The sequence below is a fragment of the Podarcis vaucheri genome, assembly GCF_965113315.1.
Source record: "Podarcis vaucheri genome assembly, chromosome: 14".
NCBI classification, from domain to species: domain Eukaryota; kingdom Metazoa; phylum Chordata; class Lepidosauria; order Squamata; family Lacertidae; genus Podarcis; species Podarcis vaucheri.
In genome coordinates, this window is record NC_138752.1 from 16605854 (window position 1) to 16626836 (window position 20983).

The 20983-nt window shown below is 44.5% G+C and overlaps 1 long non-coding RNA gene across 1 annotated transcript in view; it reads left to right on the top strand.

Annotated features, from left to right (window-relative positions):
- The first annotated feature begins 2196 nt into the window (after positions 1-2196).
- The window catches only part of LOC309518592, a 128935-nt gene continuing 110148 nt past the window's right edge, over positions 2197-20983 (top strand). Inside the window, exon 1 of the long non-coding RNA XR_014213533.1 lies at positions 2197-2429. This is a non-coding gene — a long non-coding RNA (uncharacterized lncRNA). The remainder of the gene's footprint in view (positions 2430-20983) is intronic.

A 20983-nucleotide genomic window follows, 5' to 3' on the forward strand; every position in this document is an offset into this window, starting at 1 on the left:
ATCTGAGATGCAACATTAAGCTTTCAATTAGAAATGTAAATGATTCCCTTAAGATGCATTACCATCTCAATTGCCAGCATGCAGTAGGAATCCCATCAAAAGGAAAGGAAAGATGCTTCTCATCTCTGCTTTCATTATGTTCTTCTTTATCCAACTTCCTCTATGCTTATCTGTTACAAACACTTGAAAGCCTCGTTATCACCTCATCTGCTTGCTAGAGTAGGGAAGGTCTGCCCGGCACACTAGTGCCCTGGACAGATGGCTTCATTGCTCCTGCTCTTAAAACAAACAAACAAACAAACAACAAAAACAAACAAACAGGAGCTGTGATTCTATGAGCTTCCAATACACCACTTCCTCTCAGCCTATGGTTGAAATTGATGCTGTTTTGAAAGGCTCAGTCTGACATTTTCATTCAAAGTGGCCTCCAGTTGTATTCAAACACAGTCAAAAACCTGTTTCTTGATTTCATGCAAAAATTCATTCTGATATCTTGAGAGGTGTCCAAATGAACAGACAACAGAAAAGCAAGCAACTTTTTCCAAATGTGCAGCAATTATGTTTGCGTAGACAAGTGGGGATTGCCCAGCGCTGACTAGAAATTCAAAGAACCCCCCAAAGTATTGTGATTTTTAAATGAATAGTGCAATTTGTGTTTTTAAAGGGCTGCATTCCCTCCTCTTCTCTGGCACACCTGGGAGGAAGACTTGTTCAAAATACATATTTTATTACGGGGGGGGGGAGAGCTTTACATATTAGACAAAATTACATATGAAAATTCATTGGGAGACCTTGAACCAGTCACTGCCTCTTAGCCTAGCTTAACACTCTCATTGGGTTATTATGGGGATTAAATGAGGAGGGGGAGAACTATCTATGTCACCTTGTGCTTCTTGAAGAAAAAAGGTGGGAAATGAATGCACCAAACAAACAAACAAACAATAACAATAATGCCTAATGTTCCTAAAGCACTATATCCCACATTCGAGACTACCATGTGCAATGAAAACAGAATAACAGCATCTAGCACTGTACAGTTGCTAAAATGGGGGTATCATAAAGTGGTCTGCCAAGACTCTCAACAGTTTTCAAGAGGTCTAATCGGGACATTGACAGCAGTCACAAAATTAAAAGACGCCTGCTTCTTGGGGGAAAAGCAATGACAAACCTAGACAGCATCTTAAAAAGCAGAGACATCACCTTGCCAACAAAGGTCCGTATAGTTAAAGCTGTGGTTTTCCCAGTAGTGATGTATGGAAGTGAGAGCTGGACCATAAAGAAGGCTGATCGCTGAAGAATTGATGCTTTTGAATTACGGTGCTGGAGGAGACTCTTGAGAGTCCCACGGGCTGCAAGAAGATCAAACCTATCCATTCTGAAGGAAATCAGCCCTGAGTGCTCACTGGAAGGACAGATCCTGAAGCTGAGACTCCAATACTTTGGCCACCTCATGAGAAGAGAAGACTCCCTGGAAAAGACCCTGATATTGGGAAAGAGGGAGGGCACAAGGAGAAGGGGATGACAGAGGACAAGATGGTTGGACAGTGTTCTCGAAGCTACAAACATGAGTCTGACCAAACTGCGGGAGACAGTGGAAGACAGGAGTGCCTGGCGTGCTCTGGTCCATGGGGTCACGAAGAGTCGGACACGACTAAACGACTAAACAAAAACAATCAGGGTGGGGGGGACAGTTTGGGGACCGTTGTATATTGTATGATATTCTCTTATATAGCATATTCATCATTGCAGAATCTCCCCTTTCCCCTCTGGCAGGTTCCATCCTGTCACTCGGAATGCAGCACGAGGAAATTGGGAAAGCACGCGGAGATAAAAATCGCTCTCTGATGAATCCAGACACTTCCTGCCACTCGGCAGATGCCACAAGGCTGCGAGCCACCCTCCAAGAAGGAGAAAGAAGGGGGGGAGAGAGATGATTCACCTGGAAGGAGGGCGGGCAGCTTGTGCCAGATGTGTAGGAGGCTGCCCGAGACCCGCATGCTAACACTGTCTCGATTGTGCTGAGCATATGCTGGCAGTCACGGGTGAAAAATGCAGGCACCAGCACATGCCAGAAGTCTTTCAAGCATGGCCCACCAGTCAGCCTGGAGCTTAATGCGTCGATCCATCCAGTCAGCAGATGTGTGTCACCACCGTGCAAGTTGGGGCTGGTTGGAAAACCATTAAGAGAGAGAGAGAGAGAGATGAGTGACCTAACCCAGACATCCAGGACCTGCACAGAATGGCACATTGTTACCTGTCACTCTGGGGGCTTAAAAATGGTGTGGCTGGAGCAGGAGGCTGGCAGGAGCACATCTGGAGGGATTAGGGAAGGAGTCGGCTTAAAGGGAGCCTTACTGGAAGAGGAGAAGGACTGGAAACCATCACAAAGGGAATGTGGGTGTGCTTGAAGAACCTACGGAGCTGCCTAGGTCAAGCCCTCTAGTTGTCATGGACAGGCTGGATGTAGAGGAATGGTGGGGGGCACCAGCTGGGGAACACCCAAGGGAAGAAGACTCAGAGCCTGGGGACTGGTGGTTGGATGACGATGAGTGAGAAGAGGGAGAAAGATTGGGAGGAGGTGGTGTTGGAAACTGGAGAGGCAACAGGACTTAGTGAGCTGGGAGAGTCTGTGGCAGAGAGCAGTTCAGGCTCAGAGGCAGAAGAGAGGCTGGAGAGTAGGGGGGCCAGGGATAAGGCAGCCAAGAGGTCTCCCCCTCCTGCAGCAACCAGCTCCCCTCCCACCCACCCCCGGTCTCCCAACACGCGCAGAGAAATGAAGAGGGCATTGCAACAAGAGGCAAGACACCAGAGCCTTAGGTCCAGAATCAGCAGCAGAAGTAGAGGACAATGACCAAGAGGCAGAGAAGAGTTGCCAGGCTGTCTCGCCCTCTTGCAGTGACCAGCTTCCCTCCTCTCTGGTCTCCCAGAACCCAAAGAGGTATGAAGAGGCCAGAGCAAAGATAGGCTGATGCCAAACATATTTGGCTGATGCCAAACATGCACAGCTGTCCATGGAGGCACAAGTTAATTCCGTGTCCAGGGCGGCTGTATACCAGCTCCATCTGGCACGCAGGCTGAGACCCTACCTGCTTGCAGACTGTCTTGCCAGAGTGGTGGATGCTCTAGTTATCTCCCACTTGGACTACTGCAATGCACTCTACGTAGGGCTACCTTTAAAGGTGACCCGGAAACTGCAATTAATCCAGAATATGGCAGCTAGACTGGTGACTAGGAGTGGCCACTGGGACCACATAACACCGGTCCTGAGAGATCTTCGTTGGCTCCCAGTACGTTTCCGAGCACAATTCAAAGTGTTGGTGCTGACCTTGAAAGCCCTAAATGGCCTCGGTCCTGTATACCTGAAGGAGCGTCTCCACCCCCATCGTTCAGCCTGGACACTGAGGTCCAGCGCCGAGGGCCTTCTGGTGGTTCCCTCATTGTGAGAAGTGAGGTTACAGGGAACCAGGCAGAGGGCCTTCTCGGTAGTGGCACCTGCCCTGTGGAATGCCCTCCCTTCAGATGTGAAGGAAATAAGTAGCTATCTTATCTTTAAAAGACATCTGAAGGCAGCCCTGTTTAGGAAAGTTTTTAATATTTAATGCTGTATTGTTTTTAACAATCGATTGGGAGCTGCCCAGAGTGGCTGGGGAAACTCAGCCAGATGGGCGGGGTATAAATAAATTATTATTATTATTATTATTATTATTATTATTATTATTATTATTATTATTATTGCTTTGCTTTGGTTTGCTTTGGACCCCAAAGTGTGTGGAGGGGGGTCTTGTCATCTGGGAAGCCCAGGACTTCCATGCTGACTGCCCAGGCTTGCGCCCCAGAGACGTCACTTTGGTGCTGCTAATGCAGTGGTTTGACTTCACCCCCGGAGGCACGCTCCATTGTCCCTTCAGGCAGCCAGATGCAACATTTGTCTTTGACAAGGTAGGTAGAACAGAGCCTTATCCTTCATGGATTCATCTAATCCTCCTTTAGCCATCCAAGTTGGCTGCCCTCGCTGCCTCTTGTGGAAGCAAATCCCATAGTTCCCCCCCCCTTTCATCCCCTCAGCCACCTTGTGAGGTAGGCTTGGTGGAGGGATTGGAATTGGCCCAAGGATCAACTCAGTTTCTACAGACCAGGTCCAGCAATCTGGCCACTAATTAGTTCTCCCAAGCTGAGGTTTGTGTGATCTGTCTGATCAAAGCAAATCCAAGCTTTTTGGGTGAGTGGAGAGAGAGAGAGAGAAAGAGAGAGAGCGTGCACAGGGAATATTTACAGTTTCATAGTGCCAACTCCACGAATGTTCCTTATCCACTTGATTAGGGGCAAATCTCCCCCCACAAAAATACTTGCAATGAACATTTATTTTCATTGTACCACTTGGTACTTGGTGGAAGCATGTGCAACAGAAGATATCCTTTCCTCCCATTCGGGAGCTGTCAGTGTCAGCTAAAAGACCAGAGGTATGAGCCAGCTATGGATTGCTTGGGAGTTTCACTTAGGTTTACAGCTTTGTTTAATAATCATTTCATAGACAAAGTGTCTCCCAGCTGCATGGGCCTACGCATATGCACACATATACAGCCCCCCTTCTGAACCCCTTTTGCAGCTTAAATATATAGTTACAGTACCACAAGGAAACTGATATACAGTGGTACCTCTGGTTACGAACTTAATTCATTCCAGAGGTCCGTTCTGTGATAAACGTCCTAACCCTTGTCCTAATTAAGGGATTCTTCTGCCTTAAGAAACTGTTCTTAACCTGAGGTACTGCTTTAGCTAATGGGGCCTCCCGCTGCCACTGCACGATTTCTGTTCTCATCCTGAGGTAAAGTTCTTAACCTGAGGTACCACTGTATTTTAAAATCAAAGCTCCTTAGCCCTCATAAATCAACCTGGTACGATCAAGTCATATCTCCTGTTCTTTATTTTAATGACAGTTGTATTTTTATTTTTTATTTTAAAAAATTCTGCGCTTGCATTTTGAAAATCCAATAAAAGTGGACATCTTTTTGGGGGAAACCAGCCCTGCACCATGTTCCTATTCAGATGAAATTTATTCACCGTTTGCCAGTTACTCCCATTTGAAATAGCAGATGTAAAGTGCCCCCCCCACGTGTTTGATGTCTGTCTGTGTGTCTTAAATAAACTCCTCCCCTTCTGCCGCCTGGAATCCACTTCAGTGAGAGAGCAGAGTTTTTGTTAAGCATCCTCATCTGTTAAAAAACACCCAGGTTTTGGGAGGAATATTGAAGGCAGACAATGATAGCCATTGTAGAGAGATGCCTTTGTCTGTGGCAAAGGCACACCTGCTCCATTGAGGCCCTAGAGGCTACAAAGGCAAGTTTGCCTCACTCAGTGCCTGTGATAAAAGTCCTAACCCTTGTCCTAATGAAGGGATTCTTCTGCCTTAAGAAAGGTTTGTCTCAATCTCAGATCTTAAGTGAGGCCTGCCAGTTTGTTTGTTTTTTTAAAAAAATAATTCTCTTTCCCCCCATAAAACCAAAAGACAATTTGTTAGCATGAGAGAGAAGATGCTTTTTTGTTACTGTTTCTTCTTCTTTTCTTCTTTTTTAAAAAATAGTGTTTGGTACCACTTTGTTGTAAGGTCTAAAAGGACTATCATATGCAGCACCATATTCACAGATAAAGTATGCACCATGCATTTTCAGAGGTCAAAATATCCGCAGAATACCAAACTCCTGAGTAAACACACATAGGGTTGCACTGCAAAGAGCCAGCTATCAAATACTGACAATTGTAAAAATAATAAAAAGGCTTGTGGCATCTTAAAAGACTAAGAGAGTTATTTTGACATAAGCTTTCGCAGTTTAGAGCCCACTTGTTTAGATGCATGAACTGTCCTCATGGCTATCTCTCTGGAAATTGTTAAATGCAAAATACTATTCCGGGCCTATGGTTAAATACAGTGTCATACTAATTATTTTATTTACTGAATAATAAGGTTTCTGGGTTTCTGGGCTGTTCACAAACAATATTAAATACAATGACAGTCTTATAGAGGCAATGACTGATTGATGCATGACCACACACACATTAATCATAGTGACCAGGAGGTGGCCAGAAAAGGGGGCAGAACGGGACATAATAGGGCAGAGCGGGCTTATGGATGCTCCACCAACATGCGTGGGGCTCTGGAACGTAACCCCCACACAAATGGGTCGTTGCCTGTACCTAACGCCATTGCATGTCAACTATCAAATGCAATCAGTTAAAAACTCCTGCATACCAGCTATTAAATATCACCAAATACAAAAAAAAGGATGTTGGGGGAGGGGGAATCTCAAACTGAGGTGGAAACATGGAGAACTGAACTTAACATTGGAAAAACAAGAAACCAGAATGGAGATATTTGGCCACCCCCAGTTCTGAAATTTAGTAATCCTTGCAACTTTTGTCTCAGACAGCCACTGTTAAGGGGTTAACATACTTTGTGTGTGTGCAAGACATTTTCCCTAATTGCTGGCTGCATCTGAACTGAAGTGAAATGCTGACCTTTCAAAATGAAGGGTATACACAAGGTAAAAAACAACAACACAGAACTCACTTGCAATTTTTTAATTTGTGTGTGTGTGTGTGTGTGTGTGCGTGATAGATCTCCTATGTGCAAATCTCTAGAGTCCAGAAAGAAAATTAAAGACCTCTCCTTTAGATAAGTACAGTCATTTGCGTTTATGAAAAGTGCATGGTTACCTGCAAAATGTCAACTCTAAACATGATACAAGCTCTGTGTATGTCATGCGCTACATGCATATTAGTGCTCAGCAATAGCTCTTCCTCAGGGCTTCTCTACTCCTCCTCCTCCAAAAGCAAATCAGAAGAGTAGCGTTCTGAATCAGGGTTCGTACTCTTACATAGGGATGAGCAAACGTGGTCCTAGCTGCACTATACAGTGGTACCTTGGGTTAAGAACTTAATTCGTTCCGGAGGTCTGTTCTTAACCTGAAACTGTTCTTAACCTGAGGTACCACTTTAGCTAATGGGGCTCCCACTGCACCTGTTCTCATCCTGAATCAAAGTTCTTAACCCAAGGTACTATTTCTGGGTTAGCGGAGTCTGTAACCTGAGGCGTCTGTAACCTGAAGCGTCTGTAACCCAAGGTACCACTGTATATTTAAAGCAGTATGATACTACATGGCTTCCCCAAAGAATCCTGGGAACCGTCATTTGTTAAGGGTGCTGAGAGTTGTTGGAGACCCCTATTCACATCACAGAACTATAATTTCCAGAGTGGGTTTAACCATCAATCTCTCTTGCCAGGGAATTTTGGGAATTGCAGCTTTTTGAAGAGAATGGGGCTTTGTGTGTCTCTCAACAACCCTCAGTGCCCTTATCAAACTACTCCTCTGAATATTTCTGCATCAGTTTCCATTTTTTTTAATTTAAAAAGTTCTCATGACTATTCATCAGCATTTTAGTGCAAAGATCTCCTAATAGACCCATTCATCTTGTATGCAATTTGTTCTGATACACACATACATTTTTGCCAGCAATTATCCCTTACATCATGCATTTTAGATGTTATTTTCACAAACACTGCATTTAAATGCATACTTTCCGTAAACGTGGGGTAACCCTAACCAAAGTCCTTAAGTCTAATGAATGCATGAAGGGGTTCATACCATAGGGTTTATCTTGCCAGCTTTAGCCTAGGTCATGTCCCCTTGCCTTGGGAGGAAATAGGTAATCAAGCCAATTCATTCCTCCTCAGTCTACCTGAGAAGCTCAGCATGTGAAGAGGTTTGAGATACAGTGGTGCCCCGCAAGACGAATGCCTCGCAAGATGGAAAACTCGCTAGACGAAAGCGTTTTCCGTTTTTGAGCTGCTTCGCAAGACGAAAACGTCTTGCAAGTTTGTTTCCTTTTTCTTAACACCGTTAATACAGTTGTGACTTCACTTCGAGGAGCAACTCATAGAACGCAGTGTACATAGTAGCCTTTTTTTGAGGTTTTTAAAGACTTTGGTGATTTTTGAAGCTTTTCCAAAACTTCTTTTGCAGCCATTTGGTAAGTTAAGCTTTTAAAACTTGGGGGGGGGGTTGGATTTTGGGTTGGGGTGTTTGGAATTCAAGGACTTGGTGTTGGGAAGGGGTTTGCAAGAATCTGGAAGCTTGTGTGGTTTTTTTCTGCATTTTTATGATTTTCTGTGACCATTGGGCCACTCTGCTGTTTTTTTAAAAAATTCTGGGTTTGAATTTTGAAATGCTCTTTACAGTATGTGTGACTTTAAAGAGCACTTAATAAACTCTTGTTGTACCAAATTTGGCTTTGTTTGGACTTTTTTTGACCATAGGAACGCATTAATTGATTTTCAATGCATTCCTATGGGAAACCGTGCTTCGCAAGACGAAAAATTCGCTAGACGAAAAAATTCGCGGAATGAATTAATTTCGTCTTGCGAGGCACCACTGTAGTTACTCCAACTCATCAGCCATTCTTGAATTCCTATAACAATAATTTAGGAACTTTTGTCACTTTGTAACTAAGCTAAGTTTTACTGCCTGTGCAACTTTCTGAAGCACATGAATCTGACCTTTGGAGAGTTTGTAAGTAAAACATTTTTTAACTTACCAGATGTGTGATCTTTTTCCTATGCTGAGGGAAGGGGGAAACTTTGGGGGGAAACTTTTAAAGGGGACATTTGAAACTCACTTTAATGGGCATATAAATCTCAGCTGGGGTTCTCTCACCAAAGAGTACTTGTTCCAAGCTTGGGTATTGGCATTGAGGAATTCTCTCATATTAGAACTTCATTGCAAAGTTCCGAAAAGTGTGAATTTGAAAGGATGGCTGCGGTCTTTTAGAAAGTGTGATTAGGTAGATTTGCCTTTAAATGTGACCTGTTTATAATTTCCCCCTATCCCTATTCTTATGTAGTTTAAAAGCACACAACTTCAAAAGCAAGCGCCAAACATGTCTCCAATTTCCACACAGAAGTCTAACTCTTACAAGGTCTACCGCAAGTATCAAAACTTGGGAAACACGACTGTAGACTAGCACATATCTCAAGGCTTCAGGAACATACACGCTTTCTGCAATTGAAGCTCCATTCCCTTGGCAATCACTAAATTAATGTTCTGAGAGAACATTACTCTCATTTCCAACCTGTTAGCTGCATTTAACATGCCTTATTGTATTAATTATGCACCATGCAAGTCAGCCTGCACCCAGTTATTTCTATTTTCATTTCATTTCATGTATTTGAAGAAACAGGGAGTTACTCTGTAAGTGGGATATGTGAGCTGCAGCTTGAAGCCTGGGATGAAAACAAGGACAGGAGCTTGCCTGTTAATGTATTACTATATTATTATATATAATACCACTCTTTCCAGAGCTCAAGGTGGCATGTGTGGCTCTCCGTGTCATCATTTTATCCTCGCAACAACCCTGTGAGGTAGGTTAGTCTGAGAGATAGTGACTATGACCCCTGGCCATCCAGTGAGTTTATGACCTTTGGAGGTCCCAAGTCGCAAGGTGGTTAGATTGGTCTCAACTAGGGCCGGGGCCTTTTCAGTACTGGCCCTGACTTGGTGGAATGCTCTCTCACAAGAGACTAGGGCCCTGCAGGACTCGACATCTTTCCGCAGGGCCTGAAAGACAGAGCTGTTCTGCCTGGCCTTTGGTTTGGACTCAGTCTGACCCTTATGTTTCCCTCCCCTTATGGTTTTGATCTATGGGCTGCTTTTAAAATGAGGCTGCATTTTAAACTGCATTTTAGCTTGTACAGTGGTACCTCGGGTTAAGTACTTAATTCGTTCCAGAGGTCCGTTCTTAACCTGGAACTGTTCTTAACCTGAAGCACCACTTTAGCTAATGGGGCCTCCCGCTGCCGCCGCGCCACCGGAGCACAATTTCTGTTTTCATCCTGAAGCAAAGTTCTTAACCTGAGGTACTATTTCTGGGTTAGCGGAGTCTGTAACCTGAAGCGTATGTAACCTGAAGCGTATGTAACGTGAGGTGCCACTGTATTTTAAATTGGTTCCCCCCCATTATGTTTTTATTGTAATTTTACTGGTGTTAGCCACCCTGAGCCCAGCTCTGGCCAGGGAGGGCAGGGTATAAATTATGATGATGATGATGATGATGATGATGATGATGATGATGATGGCTGAATGGGGATTTGAACCCTGGTGTCCCAGGTTCTCGTCTGACACCCTACTGTTTATTGTCACAATGGGTATGACAATGGCCATGTAGAGACGCAGCTATGAAGACAGAAGGTTTGTTTCTCTCAAGCAGGAGCTACCGAAGGCAGGCTGGGGGTATCAGAAGAGCATTTAAGATTTCATGTCCTGCTTTTGAACTGCTGGTCCAAAGTGAGCTGCGTCTGGCGCTTCAGATCAAACACTGCATGCAATCCAGATGGGCATGCTGTCACTTGGGGAGTAAACATTTGGTGATGGACAATGTGTTAACCACAGCTCTGCACTGCTGAAGGTTACCATGAGCGAGAGGCAAGATAATGCCAAGGATCTGCAACAACTAGAAACAAGCAGAGCAAAATCGGACGGAACTTGTTGATTTCTGAAGGGGTCTGTATGTCAAGAGGTCTTGGAAGAGTCTGTGTCCTCCAGATGTGTCTAGGCTGCATTCCTCATCGTTGCCCATGCTGACTGAGGCAGATGGGAGTCCAAAAACATCAGGCGGGCCATTGGTTCCCTTCCACAGCTCCACTTCCTATGTGACTTCCTCACTGCACTTGATTCAGCAGCAAAGGAATAATATTAATTTGGATATTCTGCTGGTCCCCTTCATGGATCACTGTCTTGCTGTGGCGAAGGGGCTTGAATAACTCAGAGAAGCTATGAGCTATGCCATGCAGGGCCACCCAAGATGGACAGGTCATAGTGGAGAATTTTGACCAAACGTGATCCACCTGGAGCAGGAACCGGCAAGCCACTCCAGTATCCCTGCCAAGAAAACTCCATGGACAAAGACAACAGGCATATAAAAGTTATGACACTGGAAGATGAGCCCCTCAGGTCGGAAGCAGAGACATCACCTTGCCAACAAAGGTCCATATAGTTAAAGCTATGGTTTTCCCAGTAGTGATGTATGCAAGTGAGAGCTGGACCATAAAGAAGGGCAAATCAAGAAAATCATCAAATTGTTCTAATTTGCAAAAAAAATTGATAAAGGTGACAGAGTTAATCTTTGCACAGAATTGGGATGACTGCATAATTTTACACACACTTTCTCTACCTGTCTATTTTAAAGAAAACCTCTCTAGTGAAAATTCAAAAAACAACAACACCCAACCCCCCACTTTGCTGTATTTTATCATTGCATCACAAAAAGTGCAGTTGCTTTACATGTGCACGATTGCACAAGTTAATGGTGCAGGCTGGGAAGAGCCGAATCTGTTCTGGCAATCAGACCGTTCCGACAACAACACACCTCCCTGCCCATCGCTCAGCAGCTCACCTGAGGCCATCCACAGGCTGTTCCTGGCTCTCCCCTCTCTCTGCCCTTTGGACAGTGAAAATATCTGCATTCTTGGGAAGAAGGGAGGAAAGAGCACACAGCTGGGCAACAGACCACCCAGCTGGGAGGAAAGCGGATGAGAATGGCCACCATGACCTAGTAGTAGTAGTAGTAATAATAATAATAATAATAATAATAATAATAATAATAATAATTTATTATTTGTACCCCACCCATCTGGGCGGCTTCCAACAAAGATGTGGGGGTGTTTGTGTGCTACCTCAAAGCAATTCCAAGTGTTACAGGGGGGGGTACATGCAACCGCAATGCAATTGTTAATTGCAAGGCGCCTTAAAAGCCCATCTAGTCCATCAGCCAAAAAGCCCATCTAGTCTGGCAGCCTGTCCACACAGTGGCCGGATGTGTATGGAAAATCTACATCTGAGGCAAGAACACAACAGCCCTCTCCTCATTGGTGCCTCCCATCAACTTGGATTCAAAGGCTAATAATAATAATAATAATAATAATAATAATAATAATAATAATATTTTGATTATTTATACCCCGCACATGGTTCTCACGCACATGGTTCTCTCACAACACCCCATCTTAAATTCTCAATAACAACCCTGTGAGTTAGGGGGTGGTAATAATAATAACAATTAATAATTAATATATATATATTTATTTATACCCCGCCCATCTGGCTGGGTTTCCCCAGCCACTCTGGGCAGCTCCCAACAGAATATTAAAAACACGATAAAACATCAAACATTAAAAACTTCCCTAAACAGGGCAACTTTCAGATTTTTTTAAAAGTCAGATAGTTGTTTATTTGCTTGACATCTGGTGGGAGGATGTTCCACAGGGCAGGCGCCACCACCGAGAAGGCCCTCTGCCTGCTTCCCTGCAACCTCACTTCTCGCAGGGAGGGAACCGCCAGAAGGCCCTCGGAGCTGGACCTCAGTGTCCGGGCTGGACAATGGGGGTGGAGACGCTCCTTCAGGTATACTGGGCTGAGGCCATTTATGGCTTTTCAAGGTCAGCACCAACACTTTGAATTGTGCCACCCTGGGCAGCAATCAGGAATGCAACACCCCTGTACTGCCTCCAACAAGGGAGGCAGAACATAGTGATTGTGAAGGGAAGAAATCAGGGGAATCAATGGCTGTTCCAAAAAAAATGGGGACGGGTAACCACAGAAGGGGGAAAAATTCAGCTTTGTCCTTCCAATTGATTTCTGAAAAGCAAATAAAGGTACGCTCCACCATTGCCAATTTCTGCACAGTCTCAATATTGCGTAATAGCACTTCTAGCCTTAAACACCCGCCAGGGGTCTTCGATGAAATGCTGTCAGGGTTTGCTTGGAAAGTGAGGTCCTGCTCAAATTAAGACGCTGGAGCTGAAGCACAGATCAGAACTACAAAGGACGCAAAACATCAGAGCATTAAAATTACCAATTATGCAGTAGAACCATTCCAAACTTGCCTCAAGTCCTAAGTGTGTAATTATTGCAGAATCTCACTTCTTTTCCCCCCTTCAATTTTTTTAATGCGTATGAAGCGAGTAGACAGCGAGTTTGTCCCTAGAGAAGGCAGAATGCAATATACAATACAATAGAAAACTATGCTGGGACAAGGTGTATGTAATGTGATTCAGGCCTGGCATGTTTATATATATATATATTTGTGTGTGTGTGTGTGTGTGTGTGTGTGTGTGTGTGTGTGTGGCGCTGTGGGTTAAACCACAGAGCCTAGGACTTGCCAATCAGAAGGTCGGCAATTCGAATCCCCACAATGGGGTAAGCTCCCGTTGCTCGGTCCCAGCTCCTGCCCACCTAGCAGTTCAAAAGCACCTCAAAGTGCAAGCAGATAAATAGGTACAGCACTGGCGGGAAGGTAAACGGCATTTCCGTGTGCTGCTCTGGTTCGCCAGAAGTGGCTTAGTCATGCTGACCACATGACCCGGAAAAACTGTCTGCAGACAAATGTCGGCTCCCTCAGCCAGTAAAGTGAGATGAGCACCGCAACCCCAGAGTCATTTGCAACTGGACTTAACTGTCAGGGGTCCTTTACCTTTACCTTTATAGAAAGCTTGAGAGTCACATGGACTGTAAGAAGATCAAACCCATCAGTCCTGAGTGCTCACTGGAAGCACAGATCCTGAAGCTGAGACTCCAATACTTTGGCGACCTCATTAGAAGAGAAGACTCCCTGGAAAAGACTCTGACATTGGGAAAAATTGATGTATGGACCTATTGGTATCTAAAGCCATTTGCACATGTTGGCATGCAACCAGTCCATGTGGCATGTAGGCACCCTATATATAGAAATGAGCAAACCAGTGATATTTTAGGGAGCAGGCTAGCAGGCGGGACTATTACTTCCATCACAGGAGCCAACACAACACAAAGCACAGTTGCTGTATGTAGGTTTTATTTTATTTGTTTTTTATGTTATATTTTGGAAATGTACATCCAGGGTTTTTTCCTTTACATTTTTTGGGGGCCCCCAAGAGAGTGGAGCCCTAAGCTATGGCTTGTTTAGCTCATACGTAAATCTGGCACTGGCTGGAACGCATTCTCGAACTCTGATAATGTCACTTGCTTGTTTGGATGGAGGATAGAAAGGGTGTGTGTGTGTAGAAACTAGCCTACTGCACAGAGGTAATATTTGCATTCATTGCTCCGCCTGCTTTCACCTCTGGCCCCTCCCATCACTGGCATGTGACCCTCCGAGTCATTAGAATAAGTGAGGCAATAACATTCCAAATCACACACTTCCTTACAAAATGCTCCCTTGTCATTTGTTTATTTTCCTTTTTTGAGTCGTGCTAAAGCCTTGTGGTTTCTAAGCTGATCTTCTCTGTGGGAAAATTACACAGGGAAAGGTGGTGTATAACCTACCTCGAGTCTTGACATGCTGGGCCAGCATGCATGCAATTAAATGCAGGAAGATCCTAGAGATCAAAATCTGTCCTGTCACTTGATTGCTACAATGTGGGTTTTTTTGGGGTTGTTTTAAAAAAAATGTATATAAAATAACTTGTGCCCCTTCCCCTCTCTTTACTCAAGCAATCTATAGCTTTCTATTTGTTGTTGTTGTTTAGTCGTTTAGTCGCGTCCGACTCTTTGTGACCCCATGGACCAGAGCACGCCAAGCCCTCCTGTCTTCCACTGCCTCCCACAGCTTGGTCAAACTCATGCTGGTAGCTTCGAGAACACTGTCCAACCATCTCGTCCTCTGCCGTGCCCTTCTCCTTGTGCCCTCCATCTTTCCCAACATCAGGGTCTTTTCCAGGGAGTCTTCTCTTCAAAGAGAAGGCCAAAGTACAAATTATTTCCCTTCCCCTGCCCCTCCAAGTGCCTCTCCAGCTGTCAATAATACGGAAAGGATGGGGAGGCATCTCAGAGCAACAAAGCAAGCAGAAAGGTGACGTGTTAACAGTGCAGTATAAATCCACCACAAATGCACTGAACGCCCTCCCATTAGATGTCAAAGAGATAAACAATTACCTGACATTCAGAAGACATCTGAAGGCAGCCCTGTTCAGGGAAGTTTTTAATATGTAACGCTGTACTGTTTTTAACACTTGATTGGGAGCTGCCCAGAGTGGCTGGGGAAACTCAGCCAAATGGGCGGGGTATAAATAATAAATAAATTATTATTATTATTATTATTATTATTATTATTATTATTATTATTATGTCAGTGCGGCATTATCGCAGAATAAACCCACAAAAAGAACTACCCACTGGACTGGATGGGCCCTAAGCATCAGCATTAAAGAAGAGTATCAAAATAGCAAGTGCTGTGTAGCTGCCATAGCCCAAGAGAGATGCCATTGGCCTCCAGTCTGGTTCAGCCTCAGTCCACAATGATACCAAGGGATATGCAAGGAGCTAGTTGAGTAGAACTGTTGGCTTCTTGCCACCCCGACCTTGAATGGATCATGCCTGTTGCTGTTTAGTCATTTAGTCGTGTCCGACTCTTCGTGACCCCATGGACCAGAGCACGCCAGACACTCCTGTCTTCCACTGCCTCCTGCAGTTTGGTCAAAATCATGCTGGTAGCTTCGAGAACACTGTCCAATCATCTCGTCCTCTGTCATCCCCTTCTCCTTGTGCCCTCCATCTTTCCCAACATCAGGGTCTTCTCTTCTCATGAGGTAGCCAACGTATTGGAGCCTCAGCTTCACGATCTGTCCTTCCAGTGAGTACTCATTTCCTTCAGAATGGACAGGTTTGATCTTCTTGCAGTCCATGGGACTCTCAAGAGTCTCCTTCAGCACCATAATTCAAAAGCACCAATTCTTCGGTGATCAGCCTTCTTTATGGCCCAGCTCTCACTTCCATACATCACTACTGGGGAAACTATACATTACCATATAGCATATATTCAACACAAAAACCAGTGGCAATTTGTTGTTGACAAAGGACAGCTGGACATGTAAAGGGCCCCACTGCCTTCAGTAGCTTAGGGCCTCATCAAACCTAAATCCTGCCCTGGTTCCAGCCAGAAACATTTTGCGGCAGCAGTGCTACATCAGGGGCATTGAAGGACTTCAGAATGACGGCTCCCAGACCCAGCTGCCCAGCACTGACTAGAAAGCTATGTTTTAATTTTTAAAAAGGTTTTAAGGGGAGCTCAGAGTAGGTATAAGCAGTAGGACCTTCTATGACACTAGGGCTACAGCAGCTGCTACGAGCGCAGATGCCAAGCTAAGGTTTGTGAACTGTTAACTCTAGCTGTTACCCTCCTGCTGTTCCCCTTGCACTTATTAACACATACAAAAGGCAATACTTTAAAAATCCAATGTAGCTTGCTCCTAAATGAATAGTCTCTTGGAAAAACTCTGGTTACAACACACAGAACCTTCACTCCACAAATATATATTTAATCTATCGTTGATTTTTCTGCAGCCAGTAGCATGGGACTTTAACCACTTTGAGATCCTGATGAAAATGTAAGCATTGTAGTGTTTACCTACTGCAGGCACAAATATATATATATATATATATATCAATTGTTATTAGAAATTAATGAAGAGGATCAGTGGATGGCTAGACACATCTCACTGAGTCAAACTGATTCTCTAATGGTTTAAACAATGTAGCTATGTATACGCATCTCCACATTTTGGTGGCTTTATAAAGAAGAGGGCAAGATTATTTCAACCAGTTTTGTAAGCATGTGCCATAGAGAGATTGGCAGGTCACCTGCTTGGCATGTAGAAGGTCCTAGTTTCGATCTCCCATATTGCCAGGTAGGGTTAGGAGAGATACTTGCCTGAAATCTAGAAGAGCTGTTGCCTGTCAGCGTAGACAGTACTGAACTAGATGGCCCAACAGTCTGACTCGATACAGTGGTGGAGCATATGCCCACACTGTCCAGGGCAGGCATGCTCCCGAGGGGGGTGGGGCGCAGAGGCTGCCCTCCCAGGTGCGGGATAGCTGCTAGGGTACATGGAGCAGCACGGACACCCTGCAACCAGAGGTGGAGCGAGCCACCCACGGGGGCAGAACAAGCCACCGATGACGAACATTCAGGATGTCGCCCAGCTGCGACTCCCAAGCCTCCCCCAGCTGCCAAAACGAAGGGGGAAAGGGGGGAATGCCATTGGCAAAGCAGCGCAGCTCCCCCTCCTTCCCCCGACGGCTCGGGGTAGGCTTGGGAGTCGCAGGTGGGCAGTGCACCAAATGTCACCCCCCCCTCAGCGATGACACCCAGGGTGATCTACCCCTACTGCCCCCACCTTCCTCCGCCCCTGACTCAATATAAGGAATGCCTTCTCCCGCACTTCCACATGTAACTGACTTTTCCCACACCACAACTGTTGACAAGGGTCGCTGGCAGTTAACTCCGAGAAAAATAGCAAAAATATACAAGACAAGTTCAAATATTTGCTGGAAATGTAAAGAAAAAGAAGGCACCTTTGACCATATGTGGTGGAAGTGTAAGGTTGTAAAGGTTGTAAAACAATTATGGGAAATGATACATAATGAATTGGGGGGGGAAATGTTTAAAATAACTTTTGTTTAAAAACCGGAAGCTTTTTTATTAGGAATTATAGGTGCAGAAATACCAGTACAAAAGACTGTTTATGTACACAATGGCAGCTGCACAGATGCTCTTAGCACAGAGATGGAAGGAAGACAAAGTTCCCACCAGAGAGGGATGGCAGACCAAACTGATGGACTACGTGGAGATGGCGAAAATGACTGGGAAGATTGAAAACCAGGAAGACCAGAATTTTAACAAAGAATGGGGAAAATTTATAATTTACCTTGGAGACCACTGTAAACAGCTTAGCTCTTTAGCAGGATTTGAATAACACTTGCAGTGTAACAATAACTAGGGATATATGGAATACTTAAAAATTGGAGTGAGTAAAAATATGCAGTGGAAAAGGATTAGCGAAGGAACCCATGGAAAGGTGGGGGGGGGAGCCCAGAGATTCAGGTAAATCTTTGTTTATTAACTTTTTTATTACTTATGATTTTGAATGTAAATTTTAATTTGTAAAACCATATATATATATATATATATATATATATATATATATATATATATATATATATATATATATGCTTTCGTAGATTTTCACGGGTACAGGAATGCAGGTTTTGGTGTCTTCGGGTGTCTTCCCGTGTAAGAGTCGGGGTGTCTGTGCGACGTTTCGACGAGGTCTCACTCGTCATCTTCAGGCTGGTGCTTTCGGCTTCTTGTTACTGGAACAGAGCAGAGTCTGGTGTTTGAGTTCCTATAAATACTGTTGAGGGGTGTGGTGTATAGCCTCCAACGTTCTGGGCAAAGAGGAAGTTCCTAGATTAGTGTGCCTTTTCTTCTTTTGTTCCTTAATTACTTGAGGGATATCTTGGGTGATTTCATGAGTGATATTCAGAATATCACTGGGTGGGTCATTAAGTGTAGATTAGTTGCTAAAGCTTTCGTGTCTTGACCTCTTGAGCTTGTGAAGAGTTTTTCTGAGAAGATGGCTGTGCTGCATTTAGTTGTGCTCTGGCTTGGCTTCGTGTATAGGGGCGAGCTATGGTTTTGTGCCTTGTGCCAGCCAGATCTGTGTAGGGATTGCAGGGGGGTGCAGCATCCGGAGGTGCCACTATAGTTTGGCTACTGGATGGAGTCTGTAATATGTCTGTGGAGAGGGTCTGGGTTTGGGTCTGGTGTGGTTGATTGGTGACGGCGTTCTGTGTGCCTCTGGTTCTGGTGTCGGTTTTTGTGGGGAGGGCTAATTTCCAGATGTCTGGCAGGCGGGACGTGTCGTCACGCTTGTTCATGTTGTGAGGGTGTTTCTCTATCTCGATGGCTTCCATGATTATTCTCTTGTGGTGATGTTCCATGTTAAAGAGCAATTTGGAATCTGCAAAATTAATTTCATGTCCTGTTTCTTTCATGTGTTGGAAAAGAGAGGAAGTTTTTTCTTCTTTTTTGACGGCATTCTTGTGTTCTGCGATACGTGCATTTATTCGTCTGTTTGTTTGTCCAATGTACGTGGCTGGGCAGACTTTGCAGGGTATTTCATAGACCCCTTGGTTTTCCAGCTGGATTTTGTCTTTTGGGTTTCTGAGGATATTGGCTATTTTTTGGTTGGTGCAGAAGGCTGTTTTGATATTGTGTTTATGGAGGATTTTGCTGATTTTGTCTGTAGTGCCCTTGATATAAGGAAGGAGGGCCATGCCATTGTTTTCTTCTGTGTCTTGGTTTTTGGGGGGTGTTTCTTTTTGGATTAGCTTCGTAACCCTGTTTTTCTGGTATCCATTGGCGATTAACACATTTGAGAGATTCTGTAACTCAGTTGTCAAGTGGTCTTTGTCTGCCAGGCGTTTGGTTCTGGAGATGAGAGTCTTGGCTACGGAGTTTATTTGTGCAGGGTGGTGGTGTGATTGTGCATGTAAGTAGCGGTTGGTGTGTGTTTTTTTCCGGTAGATAGTGTGTCCTAGGGAGCCATCAGGTTTTTTGTAGATTAGGACGTCAAGAAAGGGGAGTTGGTTGTTGTCTTCTATTTCCATAGTGAATTGTATTTTGGGGTGTAGGCTGTTGAGATGTGTGAGGAAGCTATCTAGTTTTTCTTTCCCGTGTGGCCAAATTACAAAGGTGTCGTCAACATATCTGAGCCAAAGTTTGGGTTTGTGTTCTGACTTGTCTAAAGCATTGGTTTCAAAGTGTTCCATGTACAAATTTGCGATGACCGGTGAGAGGGGTGATCCCATAGGTGCTCCTTCTATCTGTTTGTATCTTTGTCCATTGTGGATGAAGTACGTGTTGGTTAGGCAGTGGTTGGTCAGGTCCAGGATGTATTTGGGGGGGTTGTATTTGTTTTGAATGGCTGTCAAGGCTTCATTAATGGGCACTTGAGTGAAGAGAGATACAACATCGAAGCTCACAAGTAGGTCATCGGGATGTAGGTATTGTTTCTTTATTGTTTCTATGAACTGGAAGGAGTTAGTAACGTGTGAAGCGATGGATAATTGTTGACAAGAAAAAAACACAAGGAATTGTCTACGCCACAGCTGTCTACAAGGAAAAGCACATAGGACATATGCAGTATTACCAAACCAATTTTAAGAATATTTGGTATGATGACAAATTCCTTTCCCAGCTGGAGTCACTGTTGAACCTGTAGTTTGTGTTAGTGGTGAAAAATGTATTGGACTCTGCCTTTGATTCATTACTCAAGCCCTTCTTGTGCAGAATGATGTGCCCACCTCACAGGCATATTGTGAAGGCAACAACTATTATAAAGCAATTTGCATATAATCTAGCCCGAGAGAAGGCTGATGACAACCAGACATTTTTAGCATGCAGTCAAATATCTCTCACGGAAAGCAACGTACTTTAAATACAATCCTACCTATGTAATTTGTAACCTTCCTAACAACTCACAAACTGAAACACAGCCATTCTTTGAAATTCGCACTTATCTGAATTCTGCACTGCAGTTGTCTAGCGCCAAGTAATGTGTACAAAAATGCACTTGTGAGCCAAAAAATAACATACAAAAATGTATTATGTTAGGGGAAATTGCTTTGTAAGTATTTGCATATGATGGGAAATTGTACACAAAAGTATCTCTTTATTAGCAAAAATTTGTACTAAAATGCTGGTGAATTTTCATGAGGAGTTTTCTAAAAATAATTGTCAGGGCTGCCTCAGGTCTCAGCTCACAAAAGACCAACGCCAGGTTCTTCTTATATACAAGGATGTTTACTGCAGTTCATAATTGGTTCCACCACCGAGGCGTGCAGCCCCCACGTCTGTTAGCCTTAGACGGTTGAAGTCCCCTCTGAATCAGTCCCTCCCCTACACCAGCTTAAGAGGCTTACGCTGCTCCACCTCTTTCTCTCCTTCCTTTTCCGCAGGGTCTTTCTGCCCGCCGGGGTTCCGCCTCTCCTAGATTCTCCCGAAGCGGAATCTCCAGACTGCTCTTCCCCCCTCCTGCGGGCTTTGGGACCAGGCTCCTCCTCCGGGCTCCCTGTACTTCCGCGCGCCTCCACATTTGAACTTGGCGCGCCCGCCCAAC